Below are 19,761 nucleotides of genomic sequence, written 5' to 3'. Positions count from 1 at the left end.
TTTCAGAACTGAAGCCTTCCATTCGCAGCAATATCCTGGTAAATCTCTTCTGAACGCCCTGCAGCTTAATCATATCCTCCCTGTTAACTGGGCGACCAGAACTGGGCAGAGTATTGCAGAACAGGCCTCACAAATGTCTGTGCAATCTCAACATGACGTCCCAAATCCTACACTCAATGGACTGAGCAATAGTCAGGCATGCCAAGCGCTGTCTTATCCATCCTGTGAGGCAAATTTCAAGAATTATGTACCTGAACCCGGAGGTCCCTCTGCTCTAAAACACTAACCGAAGCCTTAACATTAATTGTATAAGCTCTACCCTTGTTCGTTTAACAAAATGCATTACCTTGTATTTATTCAGATTGAATTCCATCTCTAGTTTTTCAGCCCATTCACTCACCTCATCATGATCCCTTTGCAATCTCAGAATACATCCTTCACTGTCCATGATGCCACCCTCCAGCCTGCCAGCCCATCACACATGGCCGTCAGTAGTACACATACCTTTGCTAGGGGCTCCAAAATTTCTTCCCTACAATCCTACAGTGTCCTGTGATACACTTAATCAGGTTCTGGGACTTGTCGTAACTTTGTGTTTTAAAACCTCTAGCACCACCTCTTCTATAACATGGACTCTTTTCAAGTCATAGAGATATACAGCATAGAAACAGACCCTTCGGTCCCCAACTCGTCCAGGCTTACCAGAAGATCTAAATAAATCCATTCCCTTTTCCAGCATTTGGCCCATATACGTCTCCACCCTTACTATTCAGCTGCCCATCCAGATACCTTTTAAACGTTGTAATTGTATCAGTCTCCATTACTTTCTCTCTCAGCTCATTCCATATACACATCACCATGTGTGTGAAGAAGCTGTCCCTTCAGTCCCTCTGTAAACCATTCACCTTTAGCCTTAAACTTATGCCCTATGGTTTTGGACTCCCCAACTTCTGGGAAAAGGCCTTGAATGCTTAGCCTATCCATGCCGCTCATGTTCATATAAATCTCGATAAGGTCATCCCTCAGTCTCCGATTCTCCAGTGAGAGTAACCCCAGATTATTCAGCAAAAACCCGGACAATATCTAGTAAATCTTTTCTGAGCACTGTCTAGTTTCACAACATCCTTCATATAGCAGGGAGACTGGAATTGCAGAGGACTCCAAATGCGGTCTAGTGTATTACTCTTATTCACTGAGTTCCCCAGTCTTTCTCCACAGTAAGTTCTGGAGTTAAAAAATTGCTTAGAGTCTGAGCAAATATCCTGCAGTCCCACACATCAATTGCCTCATTGATCTTTAATGGACATTATTTTGTCCTGAGTTACTTATGCACTCTTAATATACTGATACAATCACTTTTGGATTCCCCTTTCCTTCTCTGCTGAAGCTATTTCATTTAGCCTTTCTCCATTCCTGTTTTCTACTCAAAGTGCAATCCTACAGCCCCTGTATATCCTCAGGGATTCCCTTGATCCAGCTGGCTATACCTGACATGTGCCCCCTTTTCCTTGACCAGACCCTCAATAGACAGCCAGTGTTTCCGAATACTGTCAGCATTGAGCTGCACACAAACAGGAACATGCTGGCGCTGCTCGATCAGTTTACCTCACTTTTAAAAAATTCTCACTTGCCAAATTTCCCTTTCCCTGTAAATAATTCCCTTCCCCAATAACATTTTGAAAGTTCCCGGCTAATACGATCAAGATTGGTCAGGCTCCATTTTATAACTTGCACTTGTGGACCAGGCTTGTCCTGTTCCAAAGTAATTTTCAAACTACTAGAGCTGTGGTCACTTTGGAATAATGCTTTCCCACTCACATCTCAGTCCCTTTCCCTACCTTAATTCCCAAGTGGAGGTCAGGTTTTGTTCCTTTCTATTTTCAAGCCATTTACATATTGATTGGGAGTTTTCTGGAACACAATTACCAAATTCCTCCCTTGCAAACGCTGAGCACTGGCCATCCCAGTCTAGGTTTGGAAAGTTCAAAAACCCTACCATAGCAGCCTTGTTATTATGGTTGATATTTAAGACGTCCCGACATATCTGTTCCTCAGTCTGCCACGGATTACTCGTGGTCAGCAGTCAGATCGTATCAAAGTGATGACCCATTCTTATTTCTCAGTTCGACTAACATAGCTTCACTGGGCAATCCCACAGGAATATCTTCTCTAAGTACTGCTGTGATGATTCGTGAAACCAAAACCCATCACCACACGTCCTCTCTTGCCTCCCCTTCCTGTAGAATCTCTACCTTGAAACAATGGACTGCCAGTCCTGTCCCTCTCTCAGCTGTGTTTCTGTAATAACTATAATAGAACATAGAACATACAACATAGAACAATACAGCACAGAACAGGCCCTTCGGCCCACGATGTTGTGCCGAACTTCTATCCTAGATTAAGCACCCATCCATGTACCTATCCTAATGCCGCTTAAAGGTCAGCAATGATTCTGACTCTACCACTCCCACGGGCAGCGCATTCCATGCCCCCACCACTCTCTGGGTAAAGAACCCACCCCTGACGTCTCCCCTATACCTTCCACCCTTCACCTTAAATTTATGTCCCCTTGTAACACTCTGTTGTACCCGGGGAAAACGTTTCTGACTGTCTACTGTATCTATTGCTCTGATCATCTTATAAACCTCTATCAAGTCACTCCTCATCCTTCGCTGTTCCAACGAGAAAAGGCCGAGAACTCTCAACCTATCCTCGTACGCTCTATTCTCCATTCCAGGCAACATCCTGGTAAATCTTCTCTGCACCCTCTCCAAAGCTTCCACATCTTTCCTAAAGTGAGGCGACCAGAACTGCACACAGTACTCCAAATGTGGCCTAACCAAAGTCCTGTACAGCTGCAACATCACTTCACGACTCTTGAATTCAATCCCTCTACTTCTTACAAACTCTATCCACCTGAGTGGCAACTTTCAAAGAGCTATGTACATAGACCTCAAGATCCCTCTGTTCCTCCACCTGACTAAGAACCCTACCGTTAACCCTGTATTCCGCATTCTTATTTGTTCTTCCAAAATGGACAACCTCACACTTGGCAGGGTTGAACTCCATCTGCCACTCCTCAGCCCAGCTCTGCATCATATGTAAGTTCCTTTGCAAACGACAACAGCCCTCCTCACTGTCCACAACTCCACCAATCTTCGTATCATCTGCAAATTTACTGACCCACCCTTCGACTCCATCATCCAAGTCATTAATAAAAATTACAAACAGCAGAGCACCCAGAACTGATTGCTGCGGAACTCCACTTGTAACTGGGCTCCAGGCTGAATATTTACCATCTACCACCACTCTCTGACTTCGACCGGTTAGCCAGTTTTCTATCCAACTGGCCAAATTTCCCTCTATCCCATGCCTCCTGACTTTCAGCATAAGCCTACCATGGGGAACCTTATCAATGCCTTACTAAAATCCATGTACACTACATCCACTGCTCTACCCTCATCCACATGCTTGGTCACCTCCTCAAAGAATTCAATAAGACTTGTAAGGCAAGACCTACCCTTCACAAATCCGTGCTGGCTCTCCCTAATCAAGCAGTGTCTTTCCAGATACTCATAAATCCTATCCCTCAGTACCCTTTCCATTACTTTGCCTAACACAGGAGTAAGACTAACTGGCCTGTAATTCCCGGGGTTATCCCTATTCCCTTTTTTGAACAGGGGCACAACATTCGCTACTCTCCAGTCCCCTGATACCACCCCCGTTGACAGTGAAGACGAAAAGATCATTGCCAACGGTACTGCAATTTCCTCTCTTGCTTCCCACATTATCCTAGGATATATCCCGTCAGGCCCGGGGGACTTGTCTATCCTCAAGTTGTTCAAAATGTCCAACACATCTTCCTTCCTGACAAGTATCTCTTCTAGCTTACCAGTCCGTTTCACACTCTCCTCTTCAACAATACGGTCCCTCTCGTTCGGAAATACTGAAGAAAAGTACTTGTTCAAGACCTCTCCTATCTCTTCCGACTCAATAAACAATCTCCCACTACTGTCCTTGATCGGACCTACCCTCGTTCTCGTCATTCTCATGTTTCTCACATACGCATAAAATGCCTTGGGGTTATCCTTGATCCTATCCGCCAATGATTTTTCATGCCCTCTCTTAGCTCTCCTAATCCCTTTCTTCAGGTCCCTTCTGGCTATCCTGTATCCCTCCACTGCTCTGTCTGAACCCTGTTTCCTCAACCTTATGTAAGCCTCCTTCTTCCTCTTTACTAGACATTCAACCTCCCTCGTCAACCAAGGCTCCCTCACACGACCATTTCTTTCCTGACTGATGTGTACATACATATCAAGGACACGTCGTATCTGCTCTCTCCATAACCAAGGTGGAAGTCACAGAATTGTGGTCACCATCACCAAAATGTTCACCCACTAACAAGCCCATCACTTTTCCCGGTTCATTACCGAGTACCAGATGCAATATGGCCTCCCCTCTGGTTGGACAATCTACATACTGAGTTAGAAAAGCTTCCTGGACACACTGCACAAACACCGCCCCATCTAATCTACTTGATCTAAAGAGCTTCCAATCAATATTTGGGAAGTTGAAGTCGCCCATGACTACGACCCTGTGGCTTCTGCACCTTTCCAAAATCTGTTTCCCAATCTGTTTCTCCACATCTCTGCTGCTATTGGGGGGCCTATAGTAAACACCCAGCAGGGTGACTGCACCTTTCCTATTTCTGACTTCAGCCCATACTATCTCCAAAGGCAGATCCCCCTCAAACTTCCTTTCTGCAGCCATTATACCATTTCTAATTAGCAATGCCACCCCCTCCTTTTTTACCACCCTCCCTAATCTTACTGAAACATCTGTAACCAGGAACCTCCAACAACCATTCCTATCCCTCATCTATCCACGTTTCCATGATGGCCACAACATCGTAGTCCCAGGTACCGATCCAAGCCTTAAGTTCACCCACCTTATTTCTGATACTCCTTGCGTTGAAGTATACGCACTTGAGCCCATCACTGTCTGCACAAGTATTCCCTGTCAGTGCTACCTTCTCCACAGCCTCCCCACATTCTTGGACATCCTGACACACAGCTAGCTTACTTGATTGACTACAATCCGGATCCCATCCCCCTGCCAAATTAGTTTAACCCCCCCCCCGAAGAGTGCTAGCAAACTTACCCCCCAGGATATTTGTGCCCTTCTGGTTCAGGTGCAACCCGTCCTGTTTGTACAGGTCCCACCTTCCCCAGAATGTAGTCCAATTGTCCAAATACCTGAAGCCCTCCTTGCCTCACTGTCACGTGGCACCAGCAACAACCCAGAGATGACGACTCTGTCTGTCCCAGCTTTTAGCTTCCAGCCTAACTCCCTGAGCTTTTGAATGACCTCCCCACCCCGCTTCCTACCTATGTCGTTGGTGCCAATGTGTACCACGACTTCTGGCTGCACACCCTCCCCCTTAAGGATTCTGAAGACACAGTCCGAGACGTCTCGGACCCTGGCACCCGGGAGGCAACAAACCATCTGAGAGTCTCGCCCATGTCCACAGAACCGCCTGTCCGTCCCTCTAACTAGAGAGTCTCCTATAACTAGCGCTCTCCTCCTCTCCCCCTTTCCCTTCTGAGTGTCAGAGCCAGACCTCACGCCTCAGACCCCTTCACTGCAGCTTACACCTTCAAGGCTGTCCCCCCCAACAGTTTCCAAAGCTGTATACTTATTGTTTAGGGGAACGACCACAGAGGAGCCCTGCACTGCCTGCTTCTTCCCCTTCCCATCTCTAACTGTTACCCAGCTACCTCTGTTCTCCGGCGTAACTATGACCCTGTAGCTTCTATCAATCACCCTCTCAGCCTCTCGAATAATCCTCAGTTCATCCAACTAATATCCCAGTCCCATGTTCCAATCCATGTTTTGAGTTCATCTTCCTTAGCTGTCAGGACCCTTGTAATGAAATAAATGCAATTTAATCATCAGATTTCCCCAATTTCCTGCTATGTTCTTGCCTGCCTTGTCCGATGAAATTGCTGTCTTTAACTTGTGTACCAGCCTCAATCTTCTTTCTGGTATTACGTCTACTTAAGGTCCAACACCCTGCCAATAGGTTATATCCTCTCAAGCATCTCTAGCAATTCACCCCACCAGGAGGTGGGTCCCTCTCCCGCTCCCAGTTGACGTGCCTTTCCCACCCTGTCAACCTCTGCTAACACTTCAGGGATCTCTGCTGACACCTTCAGGGATCTATGGATTGTCCACCAAGGTCCCTGTATTCTTCAGTACTCTGTAAGGTTCTACCATTCATTATCTGTCCTTCACTTATCGTACCTCCCACAGAATATTTCCTCACTTCGATCAGAACTAAACTCTGCTTAGATTTTCATCTGATCGACATCGGACTGCAGACGGAGACCATCCCCCTCACTGTGGACAACACCCTCACCTTTCATGTCATCTGCAAAACTACTAATGATACCTTCTGCATTCAGATCCGAGTTATTAATGTATAATGGTTGCTGCACAGATCCCTGTGGTGCACCCACTGGTGAATGTATTTCATCCAACAATTTTGCATCCAATTTGCCAACCTGCCTTGGAACCCAGTCCTTTTGGATCAGCCTTCTATTTTGCATCTTGTCAAAGGACTTATTCAAGTCCATGTAAATCACATCATCTGCACTGCCTTCATCAATATACTTAAGCACAACTTCAAACAAACTGAAGTGAATTCCTCAGACAGTATCTTCCTCTGGCAAATCCGTCATGACGAAACCAAGTTGATCCTTACCTTTTCAAGTGTCGATTCATCCTCACAATTCTTTCCAATAATTTCCCTCCCCCTGCTGTCAGACTATCTGCTCGGTAATTACCTGCCCTTGAACAAAGGAACCACATTAGCGATCCTCCAGTCATTGAGCACTTCACCTGTGTCCAGCAAAGTATTTTGTATATCCACCAGGGCCCCAACAATCTCTGAGTAATTAGCATGGGGGTCAAAAATGCTGTCCAAGCAATGACACCCACATCCCATGAATGAATAAATAAAAATACTTATGTCCCTTCCTACCTCTGCAGACCCCTTCAGCTGCAGCAATTCGTACTGGCTTTGTAACACCGTTCAGGGCCTGACCACTCTCTGTACCTCTCTCACTACCTGCAGCACCTTCATCTCTCCCTGTTCCTATCGTGTCAATAAACCTTGACAATAATTCCCCTTCCCATTGCCCTCCTACTGCTAGCAGACCCATTGCTTTAAAACTAACTCTAAGACTCTCTCTTACTTCAGGATTTTAAGTACTTTGTGGTGATCTTCTCAGACTGATAATCTCATATGATCCATTTTGTCCTGAGTGAGGGACCGGTGGGTATTTCTTGCTGAGTTTTTGTCTATTTCAGTGGAATGTCCTTTTGTTGAGTGTTTTAGATTGTTCCTTCAAATGTTTTCCACTGTCTGTTCATTTCCAGACGCCCATATTTCAGTCTATTTAGCGTGTTTACCTTGATCAGTTCTCCTCTCAAACCCACGTAATTGGATATTTCTGTTTCTAGTTGTAGCTTGTCCTTTCGGTGATTCACTTTAAAACTTTATATTTCTTTAAACTGTACTTTATCACAATTTCCCAGAGCATCTCTCCAGGAGAAATTACTCATTCAATACATTTTATCACACAGCAGTCGTTCTGAGACAGTTACGTCCCTAACCAGTTGCACAATGTGTTATTCTAAGAAACACTGAAAAAATTCTCTGAACTCCTCTTCCAATATCACTGTTGTCAGTGTGAGTGTCCCAGATTATGGGAATATTGAAGTTTCCCAAAATTATCACAATGTGTTTGCTAAAAAAATTTCAATGAGTTTCTGTGTAATGCAGTGATGAAAAATGGAATGCCGTTCGGTGGCAAAAACTGTTCTGCTGCTTGTGTCCTTGGCAAGTAGTAGCCAGAATTTACGTTCAGTCTGACTCTACTTCATGATCTGATGCCAAATGTTTTCTCTGTTTTCCTTTGTTACCCATTGTTGTTAGAATTACCCATTTTGCCTGAGTTTGCACAAGGTTGTGAACCATTGAATATTTATGTCCATCTTTTGTTCGCGCTGTAACCACATCTCTCTGGTGTCGAAATCTCTTTTATCTCTGAGTCACAAATCCATCTACCTTGTTGCAGAGACTTTGTCCATGAGTAAAAAAAAACATAATTTACTCGTTCCCAAAGTTTCCTGTCACAAATGGATTGCTGATCTACAGTTGTAGTTAAACTTTGTCCCATCATGTTCCTTTCGGTTGTCTTCCATCACGTTCCCATGCTGCTCTGATGCTTCACATTTTCTGTTTAGATTTGGAAAGCTCCTTTCACCTGAAGCCTTTACCTGCATCCTCTCTGTCAGTTTAAAGCCCTGTCCATTAACCTACCAACGTGATTGGCCAGGACACTGGTCCCAGCACAGTTCCAGTGGAACAATCTGAATGGATTTGTTATAAAATCAGATATGGGATGTGGGTGTCTCTGGCTGACCAGCCTGCATTGCTCGCCCCTTGCTGCCCTTGAGCTAAGCAGCTGGCTCACCCATTTCCGAGGGGAATGGAGAAGCAAACACTTTGCTGTGGGTACGTCGTGCAGACCACATGAAAGTGAACTGTCGTCTTTCTCTGAAGGTCAAGTGTTTGGATTTTTATCAATACTTATTTATTATTTACAATTTTTAAAACATATATTCTTTTAAAATTCGATATGGTTAGAAGTTAGAAAGAAGAAGAGGGGTGGTCACTTTGTTCGGACTGTATTGTAGACACAACAGGTTCCAGAGGAGCAGATGTGTAGAAAGATTGCAGATAACTATAGGAATAATAGAGGAGTGCAGGCTGGAGATTTAAAATTCCCTGTATTGACTGGGCCACCTGGAGTATAAAAAGACCTGGACGGAGTGCAATTTTTCAAATGTGTCCCAGAAATGTTCGTAAATCAATATGCAGAAGGCCCTACTCTACTCAGGCGGGTGCAACACTGGACCTCCCCTCAGAAAACAAGGTAGGGCAAGTGACTGAAGTGTCATTCGGAGAGCACTTTGTGTCCAGTGCCCACAACTGCCTTCGTTTAAGCATAGTTATGGAGAAAGATCAGCAGGTCTACAGATTGAAGAAGAAAACTGGAACAGGGCCAGGTTTGGGGCCATTAAGCAGGATCTGCCCAGCGTCAATGCTGTGAATTTAAAATTGCACAATCCCCAGTTATAATCCAACTCGCTTTGGAAGCGCTGGTGATCACTGTAACAGATGAAAGGCTTAAACTAAATTTGTTTGATTTTATATTCCATGACCCTGCCATCCTGTTGCTACAAATTCTGTACCTTATGATTGTGCTCCACAACCACCTGATGAAGAAGCAGTGCTCTGAAAACTAGTGCGTTCAAATAAACCGGTTCGACTGGAACAGAGTTTCGAATGATTTTTAACTTTATACATCCCCAGTCCGACACCGGCACTTCCACTTTAAGATTCCAATCGATTGGGTGAGTCTGTTTGAAGGAAAAGGAACAACTGGCAAATGAGAGGCTTTTCAAAGTGTGATCTCAAGAATCCAGGACCAGCATGCCCCATTGGGACAAAGGGAAATGCTGGCAGGGTTAGGGATTCTTGGCTGATGAGGGATAATAAGGCTCTGATCTTGAAATGAAGACTGCATACATTGGGTTTAAGCTATCCGTATTTACATAAACTCTTCTAATCTTAAAGACACAATCAATATTTGGAGACCCCACGATCCTTTCAGTCCCTGTAAGGCTCCCAATCTGCAGAAGTCATTCTAATGCCTGTGACTCTTTCAATCCAGTTCCTACAATACCCACTATCTATGTGATATATTTTCATTGCCAGCACCCACCCTGTCAATGTAAGCTCCTCCAGTGTCTCTATCCATCTACTCATTTCCATAATCTTCTCCAGCTCTTACATGTATAAACATCACCCTCCCCTACAACTCTTCCCTCTTTGACCAAACTGGAGGAGGTTACTAATGCTCCCTAATCTGTGAAACTGTCTCCAACCAAAATTGCTTTCTTTATCACTTGGAAAATCTGTATGATTCCACACTTGCCATATCGAAATAACCTGCAGAACCTAAGCCTTCCTGTAAATATAAACATCTTCAGTCACGACTACCCTCCATACATCTATTTGATTTTCCAACTGTACAACCCACTTTATCTCTGTACTCAGCTCACGTAACCTGAAACATTACTGTCTGTGTAAAACACCCCATTCTACCAACATCCTTAACCCTGTAAATTGCGCCATTCATCCCAACCTCCCATCTCCATGAACTCCTGTACGCCTGACAGCTCTCCACATTTCTGTAACCTCCTGTGGCTCTATGCTCCTCCCTCCCTGTGAAAGCATCTCCAGTCCCAACAATCCTCGCAGTCTGGTCATCTGCTCCAGATCAGGCCATTGCTGTCTCTGTTACCTCACACAACCTTAGCAACGCCTCCTATTTGTGTCACTTCATTCAAATCGCATCCTCTCCCGCTTCCCGAAACCTCTTGCTGCCATCATAACCCTTGCTATTTAGAACATGGAATAGCACATTCCAGTACAAGCCCTTCCGCCCTCAATATTGTGCTGACCTTTTATCCTACTCTGAAGATGAAACGAACCTACAGACCTGACATTTTACTGTCATTGATGTGCCTATCCAAGAGTTGCTTAGATGTCTGTCGTGTGTCTGAATCTACTACCATGGCTGGCAGTCCATTCCACGCAACCACCACACTCTGTGTAAATAACTTACCAGTCCCGTCCATGGCGACAGGATATCCCAAAACAATCTAGTCCTACCTGCCAGCACGTGGCCCATATCCCACTGATATCTAAGCTAAACCTTCCACCAATTACCTTAAACGTATGTCCCCTTGTGATAGCTATTTTGCCATGGGAAATAGTCTCTGGTTATCCACTCTATCTATGCCTCGCATTGCCTTATACACCTCTATCATGTCACCATTCTTCCTTCTTCGCTCTGATCAGAAAAGCCTCAGCTTCCACAACCTAACTTCTGTGGACATGCCCTCCAGTCCAGGCAGCATCCTGCTCAACCTCCTCTGCACTTTCTTTAGAGATTCCACATCCTTCTGTAACACTCTCACCACGTCCAGCAACTTCAATTCTCCCTGTTCTGATAATCTGATTAAACGCTGACAATATTTCCTCTTCCTACTGCAGTCCTCCTGCTTGGAGACTCCCTAGCGATCTCTTCAACAAATGCGTTCACATTTCTAAACGTTGGCTTCTTCAGAATTAATCTTGTTTTTTTCATCTCATAATCAAAGCTGTTAAGTCCTGGGCCAAGACCGTCCGAAGTGAGGAAGGAGCATTGGGAAGGTGTCGCGCACCTCGAGACTTGCTGTGGGAATCCAGGAGAAAACAGCACAAGTAGCGCGCTGTCACACCATGCCACACCGACCCCCTTCCCATGGCCACCTTCTGCCCCAAGTGTAACAAAGTCAGTGGAAGGCCACATCGGTCTGTAAGCCAACTCCAGACTCTCCTCCCCCACCACCACACAACACCACCGAGAGCGGGACAGAGTCAGACACGTCTGTGACTCACTGCCAAAGGGATGATGAGATAGAAAGGTTGTATCCCCTCACATTTATCCCAGTGCCTTTGTCACAAATTCAAACAACTCCCTGTTAATACAGTGTCTAACAATATGATATCACTCAGTATCTCTCCATGTGGTATCCCTCGCTGTGACGGTCTATTTGCTGCTCCTGTCAGCATTTCTCTCTCTTACAGATGGTCTGAGATCCTGAGTCAACAGAATTGTCCACTCCAGAGAGACGCAGCTGCACAAGGAAAGGATAGAGACTGGGATTTTCTAGACCTCTGCTGGACCTGGTGCCACTATGCATGAGTTATCCTCATTGCATCAGTCTAATCTCCCATTCTGTCTATTTCTTTCTCATGCAGGTCATCAGGATGTTCCTAACTTATCCATCACCTCATTGAAGCTGGTTGGTCAGCCAGAGAGACATGGAGAGAGAGATCTGGAGCCTTCAGTCAATCCTGCAGCCGGCAAGATCACTCACAGTAAACAGCACAGGGAGGAGGTAGTAGACTTTTATATTCAGACCTGGAAGACAGGACATAGACACAGAACTGGGCAAGGAACAGCAACATTCTAGGTTTCATTCCCACCATCTTGTGAGGGTACTGCTTTCACTTCTGCTGTACTGGTCCTCAATGCAACAGCACAGGGGATCGCAGGCATCAATCCTGGCCCATGCTGTGTCAGTGATCTCTCTAATATTCTCCAGTCCCGATAATCCTTCCTCTGTTTGGAATCTCCATACTATTCTCTCTGTCTCTGTCTCTGTCAGGTTCTCCAATCCCTCACACCCTAATTCCTAAACTTCTGCAGTAGATACTAAATTCCTTCATCCCTGTAAACCCTGACAGCCCTGTCTATCCCTTAAGCTCCTCCCACCAATATCACTCTCCATGCCAATGTATTTAACCTCTTCATCGGTCCCTACCTATGAAATCTTCACAAGCTACTACAACCCTTCCTTAGCTGTGAAAAAATTGTGATCTCGTTATCCTTCTCCAATTCATTGATGTTTATCTTGTTTAATTTCATCCTCATTCCCGACACCATACCCCTCGCGACCACAGGAACCTCTTTCAGTTCGTGCAACCCTCCCCATCTGTGCAACTGTCTCCAACCCAGCAACCTGGCATTCTCCATTGCCTTCCCATCTATGTAGCCTCCAGAGCGTAGAAGCCGCTTTATATTTGTAAATGTCTTCATTCACGATAGCCTTCCATATCTCTGTTAGTATACACATTACTCTCCTGGATGAAGCAGCCCCCAGACTGTGCCTCACAGTCTGCCTATCTCTTCCTTTTTCCATCCCTATCCCTATCTCCAAAATCTAATCCATCTCTCTCTGTCTCTGTAAATTCCTCCAATCCCCAAACCCCTTTGTCCCATGAACGTTCTTGACTAGATGTAACTCTGTTTAACTGTAACATCCACAAGTCTCTCTAAGCCTCCCTATCTCTGTAACCTCTAGCCATCCATTCGAAACACCCACTGAGGAATGACGCCCTGCATTCGCCATAAGGCAGATGGAATGACAATGAACATATATGATGGAACTGTCATTTCGGAGATTTAGCTGCAGAATGACCATTGTTGGGAAGTTAATACTGAAGGGTTGTTGGGAAACTGACCCGTCGGTCCAACCCATTCGTGCTAAGCAGATATCCCAACCCAATATAGTCCCAATAAGCAGACTACGCAAAAAGCCAACAAGTTGTGAAGGAAGGATGAGTTTAATGCATTAATGAGACAGACATGTGGATCTGACTATGAAAAGTAGAGCTGAGAATAAGCAAACAGCAGCAACCGTTAGCAGGAATTCTTTTGAAAGTACCAACCAGTGATGGGAATGTCAATATGGTTAAAGTCAGGACACTGAATGTACTTGTAGCAAGAGCAGTACAATAAACTGTGTGTGACAGTGGCCTCCACGCCGACTGATATATCAATGAGTATCAATGCTGTAACTGATAGAATCTTGGATTGTATGTGAGATGGTTTTCTATAACATCATGTTATATTTTTAGATCAAATGTTGTGTACTCATCAATATACCATAATCCTATTATAAAGGAGTTTTGTGAGCAGAGACCCATAATATTTTGCAGGACATATTGAGTTTGTGCTCAGACCATGAGATGTAGGAGGCGAATGAGGCCGTTTGGCCCATTGAGTAAGCTCTGTCCTTCAATCAGATCATGGCTGATCTGATTCTGTTCAACGCTAATTTCCTACCTTTTCCACAGAACCCTTGTTTCCCTGATTCAGGAGGTTACAGAACATTTGGAGAGATAGAAATGTCAAATTGAGTTTAATCTGGACAAGTGTGAGATGATGTCAAATTCAAGAAGAAAGTGAGGGTACTGAGGGACATTGATATACAGAAGGATCTTGGTGCAAGTCAGTAACTCCCTGAAAATGGCAACTGAAGTGTTTCAGATGGGAAGGAAAGCAAATGGAGCACTGGCCTTCATCGGTCACAACGTTGAGTATAGTGGTTTGCATCTGATGTTGTAATTGTATAAACCGTTTGTTTGGCCACATGTGGGGGAACTGTGCGCAGTGCTCATCGCCATACAATAGGAAGGATGTGGAGGCTTTGGAGAGGGAACAAAAGGGGTTTATCAGCACTTTGCCTGTGTTAGGGTTTTTAAAGGTGTGTTAGGTGTGTAAGAGGAAATTAAACAAATTTGGATTGTTTTGTGAGAGTATCAGAGGCTGATAGGTGACTAGGAACAGGGATATAACCTGAGGAGAGGGATAGATGATGTAGATAGTCAGAATCTCTTTTCCAATGTGTAAGTTTCAAATCCTCGAGCGCTTAGCTTTAAGGTGAGACAGAGTAAGTTTAAACAAGATGTGTGAGGCAAGTTTTTTTAAGCAGAGTGGATGTTACTGAGGGAAGTCGTAGAAGCAGAAATGCGAGTAATGTTTTGAAGGGGCATTTAGACAGAAACCTGAACGGGCAGAGAATAGAGGGATATGGACCCATGTGCAGGCAGATGGTATGCGTTAGAAGAGCATCATAGAAAGCCCAGACGTGGAGGGCCGAAGGGCCTGTTACTGTGCCCTACTGTTCTATTTTCTAACTTCCCAGCACCTGTCTGATCAAAGTCCCTCAGAATCTTGGATGGTTCATTCCATTTCTCTCTCATTGTCTAAACTTCAATGTGTTCAACCTCAACCTACACCTCTTCTCATTAGAAAATCCCTCCATTCCCAGGATCAGTCGAGTGAACCTTCTCTGGACTGCCTCCAATGTGACAATATCTTTCCTTAGGGCACTCACACTCACACTTCATAATATTCGAGGTGTGGTCTGACCTGTACCTTGCATAGTTTTAGCAAGACCTCCTATTTTTAGACTCCGTTCCCTCTGTAATAAATGGCAGCATTTGTTTTGCCTTCTCTATTACCTGCTGATCCTGGAAACAACCTTTTTCAGATTGCTAAACAAGAACTCCCTCAACCCTTTCTGCTGTAAGTCTGAAACCAAATATTGTTAGCCTGACACTAAGTCGGGAGCATACTGAAATTGTTAGAAAGGATAGATCAATATATGACAACTGGCCACTTGGAAACACATTTGGTAAAACAGAATTTGTTGTTGCGCCTGTTGAATTTAATTTGTCGATGTGAATACAAATGGCAGAATAGTAATGGTGTAGGAGGGGTCCAGTGGTATGGGGTATATGGTGTATTTGAATTATCAGAAGCCTTTACACAAGTTTTAATAAGGGCTAATGAGTAACTTGGTAGAGAATAGGGTCCCTTAGTGATCGATAAGATCACCTATGTGTGGAACCAGAGGAGATGGGTGAGATATTACACAAAATAGTCTTGTCAGTATTTACTATGGAGAAAGGCACGGAAGCTCGGGTACTTGTGCAAATAAATAGTGATATCTTGGAAAGAATCATCACCAGAGAAGAGAAAGTGCTGGAATCATAAAACAAATAAAGGTAAATCAATCCTCAGTAGCTCATTTGGTCGATCCTAGAATGTTGTGGGAATCGAGGGAAGAGATTGCAGTGTCCCTTACAGAGATATTTATATTATCAACAGCCACAGTAAGATGTTGGAAGACTGGAGGTTAGCTAATGCTGTTCCATCACTTAAGGGCTGCAGGGAAAAGCCAGGAAATTATAGCCCAGTGATACCAGTGATGGAGAAGTTGTTGGAGGAGATTCTGAGAGAAAGGAACTCCTTACATTTACAATAGCAAGGGCTGATTCGAGATGGTCAGCATGGCTTTGTGAGTGGAAAACCATGTTTCACAAACCGGATTGACTTTTCGAGGAGGTGGCCAAAGATAGATGAAGGCAGAGCAATCAACGTTGTCTACGTGGACTTTAGCATCTAGTCAGGAGGAAGAAGGAAGCTTACTTAAGGTTGAGGAAGCAAGGATCAGACAGGGCTCCAGAGAGTTACATTAGGTGGCACAGTGTCTCAGTGGTTGGCACTGATACCTCATGGCACCACGGACTCCATTTCGATTCCAGTCTCAGGCGACTGTCTGTGGGGAGTTTGCACATTCTCCCCGAGTCTGCGTGGGTTTCCTTCAGGTGCTCCAGTTTTCACTCACCGTCTAAAGATGTGCAGATTAGGTGACTCAGCCATGATAAATTACCCATAGTGTTCACGGATGTGTAGGTTGGACGCATTAGTCAAGGCAAATGGAGAGTAATAGGGTGGGGGAATGTAATTGGGTTGGATATTGTTTGGAGGGTTGATATGGAGTTGTTGGTTCACCTGGCCTGTTTCCACACTGTAGGCATTCTCTGAAGGTACTAGGAAGGAACCGAGGAATGGATTTAGGGCAACTAGAAGGGGTCATGCAAAAGCTTTGTTGGGAAGGATTAAGGAAAACTGTGAGGCATTCTCCACTTATGCGAGGAACAAGAGGATGTTCAGAGTAAGGATAAGGTCAATCTGGGATAGTGGAAGGAACTTGTGCCTGGAGTCACGAGAGGGTGTGTGGGGGGGTCCTTAATGAATACTATGCCTCAGTATTCACTACAGAGAAAGGTCTTGTCGTTTGTGAGGACAGCGGGAAACAGGCTGATGTACGTGAACAGGTGGATGTTAAAAAGGAGGATGTGCTGAGAATTTTGTAACAGATAAGGATGGATAAGTCGCTGGACCAGACTGGATGCGCCCAAAGTTACGACACGAAGCGAGGGAATGAATTGCTGCGCATCTGGTGATGACCTTTGCACCCTCACTATCCACTGGAGTCAGACCAGTTGATTGGAGACAGGAAAATATTACTCCCTTGTTCATGAAAGGGAATAGGATAATCCTGGAAATTGCACACCTGTAAGTCTTATGACTGTGGCTTGCATTTATTGGAGAGGACTCTGAGAGACAGGATTTATTTTTCCTTGGGAAATTATAGTTTCATTAGAGATAGTCAGCTTGGTTGTGTAAGGGGCAGGTCATGCCTTACAGATCTTATTGAATCTTTTGAGAATGTGACAAAACTCCTTTATGGAGATTTACCAGGATGTTGCCTGTACTGGAGAGCATGTCTTATGAAGAAAGATTGAGGGAGCTAAGGCTTTTCACATTGCAATGAAGAAGGGTGAGTGGTGACCTGGGAGAAGTGAACAAGGAGATGAGAGGCATAGACAGAGTGAATAAAGCGAGATTTTTTTTACCTTGACATAAATAGCTATTACAATGGGTTATAATTTTCGGGTGATTAGCGGATGGTTAAGGGGAGATTTCAGAGGTAGGTTCGTTGCATACAGAGTGATGGCTGAGTGGAATGCACTGCCAGCGGTGGCAGTCAAATTAGATGCGCTAGGAACATTTGGTATACTTCTGGATAGGCACATTGATGATTATAAAATGGAGGGTATGGAAGTTAGAGTCATAGAGATGTACAGCATGGAAATAGACCCTTCAGTCCAACTCCTCCATACCGGAAAGATATCCCAACTCAATCTTGTCCCACTTGCCAGCACCCGGCCCATATCCCTCCAAACCCTTCCTCTTCATATACCCATCCAAATGCCTCTTAAATGTTGCAATTGTACCAGCCTCCACTACATCCTCTGGTAGCTCTTCCCAGATACGTATCACCCTCTGTGTGAACAAGGTGCCCCTTAGGTCTCTTTTATATCTTTCCCCTCTCACCCTAAACACATGCCCTCTAGTTCTGGACACCCCCACCCCAAGGAAAAGACTTTGTCCATATATCCTTTCCATTCCCCTCATAATTTTATAAACCTTGGTAAGGTCACACCTCAGCCTCTGATGCTCCAGGGAAAACAGCCCTAGCCTGTTCAGCCTCTCCCTGTAGCTCAAATCCTCCAACCCTGGCAACAACCTTGTAAATCTTTTCTGAACCATTTCAAATTTCACCACATCTTTCCGATAGGAAGGAGACCAGAATTACACGCAATATTCCAACAGTGGCCTAACCAATGTCCTGTGCAGCCGCAACATGACCTGCCAACTCCTGTACTCAATTCTCTGACCAATAAAGGAAAGCATACCAAATGCCACCTTCACTATTCTGTCCACCTGCGACTCCATTTTCAAGGAGCTATGAACCCACACTCCAAGGTATCTTTGTTCAGCAACAGTCCCTCGGACCTTAGCATTAATTGTATAAGTCCTGCTAAGATTTTCTTTCCCAAAATGCAGCTCCTCGTATTTATCTGAATTAAACTCCATCTGCCACTTCTCAGCCCATTGGCTCATCTGGTCCAGATCCTGTTGTAATATAAGGTAACCCTCTTCGTTGTCCACTACACCTCCAATTTTGGTCTCATCTGCAAAATTACTGACTGTACCTCTTCTACTCGCATCCAAATCATTTATGTAAGTGACAAAAAGTAGAGGACCCAGCACCAGAACTTGTGGCAGTCCACTGGTCACAGGCCTCCAGTCAGAAAAACATCCCTCCACAACTACCCTCTGTCTTCTCCCTTTGAGCCAGTTCTGTATCGGAATGGCGAGTGTTCTCTGTATTCCATGAGGTCTAACCTTGCTAAACAGTCTCTCATGGGGATCATTGTCGAATGCCTTACTGAAGTCCATATGGATCACATCTATCAATCTACCCTCATCACCCTTCTTTGTTATTTCTTCAAAAAACTCCATCAAGTTTGCGAGACATGATTTCCCACACACAAAGCAATGTTGACTATTCCTAATCTGTCCTTGTCTTTCCAAATACATGTGCATCCTGTTCCTCAGGATTCTCTCCAACAACTTACCTACCACTGTGGTCAGGCTCACTGGTCTGTAGTTCCCTGGCTTGTCTTTACCGCCCTTCTGAAACAGTGGCAACACGCTTGCCAACCTCCAGTCTTCTGGCACCTCACCTGTGACTATCGATGATACAAATATCTCAGCAAGAGGCCCAGCAATCACTTCTCTAGCTTCCCACAGAGTTCTCGGTTACACTTGATCAGGTCCTGGGGATATATCCACCTTTAAGCATTTCAAGACACCCAGCACTTCCTCCTCTGTAATGTGGTCATTTTGCAAGATGTCACCATTTATTTCCCAACATTCTGTATCTTCCATATCCTTTTCCACAGTAAGTACTGATGCAAAATGTTCATTTAGTATCTCCCATATTTTCTGTGGCTCCACACAAAGGCCGCCTTGCTGAAGGGGCCCTATTCTCTCCCTGGTTACCCTTTGGTCATTTATATATTTGTAAACACCCTTTGTGTTCTCCTTAATTCTATTTGCCAGAGTTATCTCATGTCCCCATTTTGCCCTCCTGATTTCCCTCTTAGGTATACTCCAACTTCCTTTATACTCTTCTAAGGATTCACTTGATCTATCCTGTCTATATCTGACATGTTTCCTTCCTTTCCTAAACCAAACCCTCAATTTCTTTAGTCATCCAGCATTCCCTGTACCTACCAGCCTTCCCTTTACCCTGACAAGAATATACTTTCGCTGGATTAGTTTTATCTCATTTCTGAAGGCTTCCCATTTTCGAGTCGTTCCTTTACCTGCAAACATCTGCCCCCAATCAGCTTTCGAAAGTTTTTGCCTAATACCGTAAAAATTGGTCTTTCTCCAAGTTAGAGCTTCAGTTTTTCGATCTGGTCTATCCTTTTCCATCGGTATTTTAACATGAATAAAATTATTGTTGCTGGCCCCAAAGTGTTCCCCCAATGATACCTCAGTAACCTGCCCTGCCTTATGTCCCAAG

This window comes from Hemiscyllium ocellatum, chromosome 8 (assembly GCF_020745735.1).
Source record: "Hemiscyllium ocellatum isolate sHemOce1 chromosome 8, sHemOce1.pat.X.cur, whole genome shotgun sequence".
In the NCBI taxonomy this organism is placed as follows: Eukaryota; Metazoa; Chordata; class Chondrichthyes; order Orectolobiformes; family Hemiscylliidae; genus Hemiscyllium; species Hemiscyllium ocellatum.
This window is presented reverse-complemented; position numbering follows the sequence as displayed.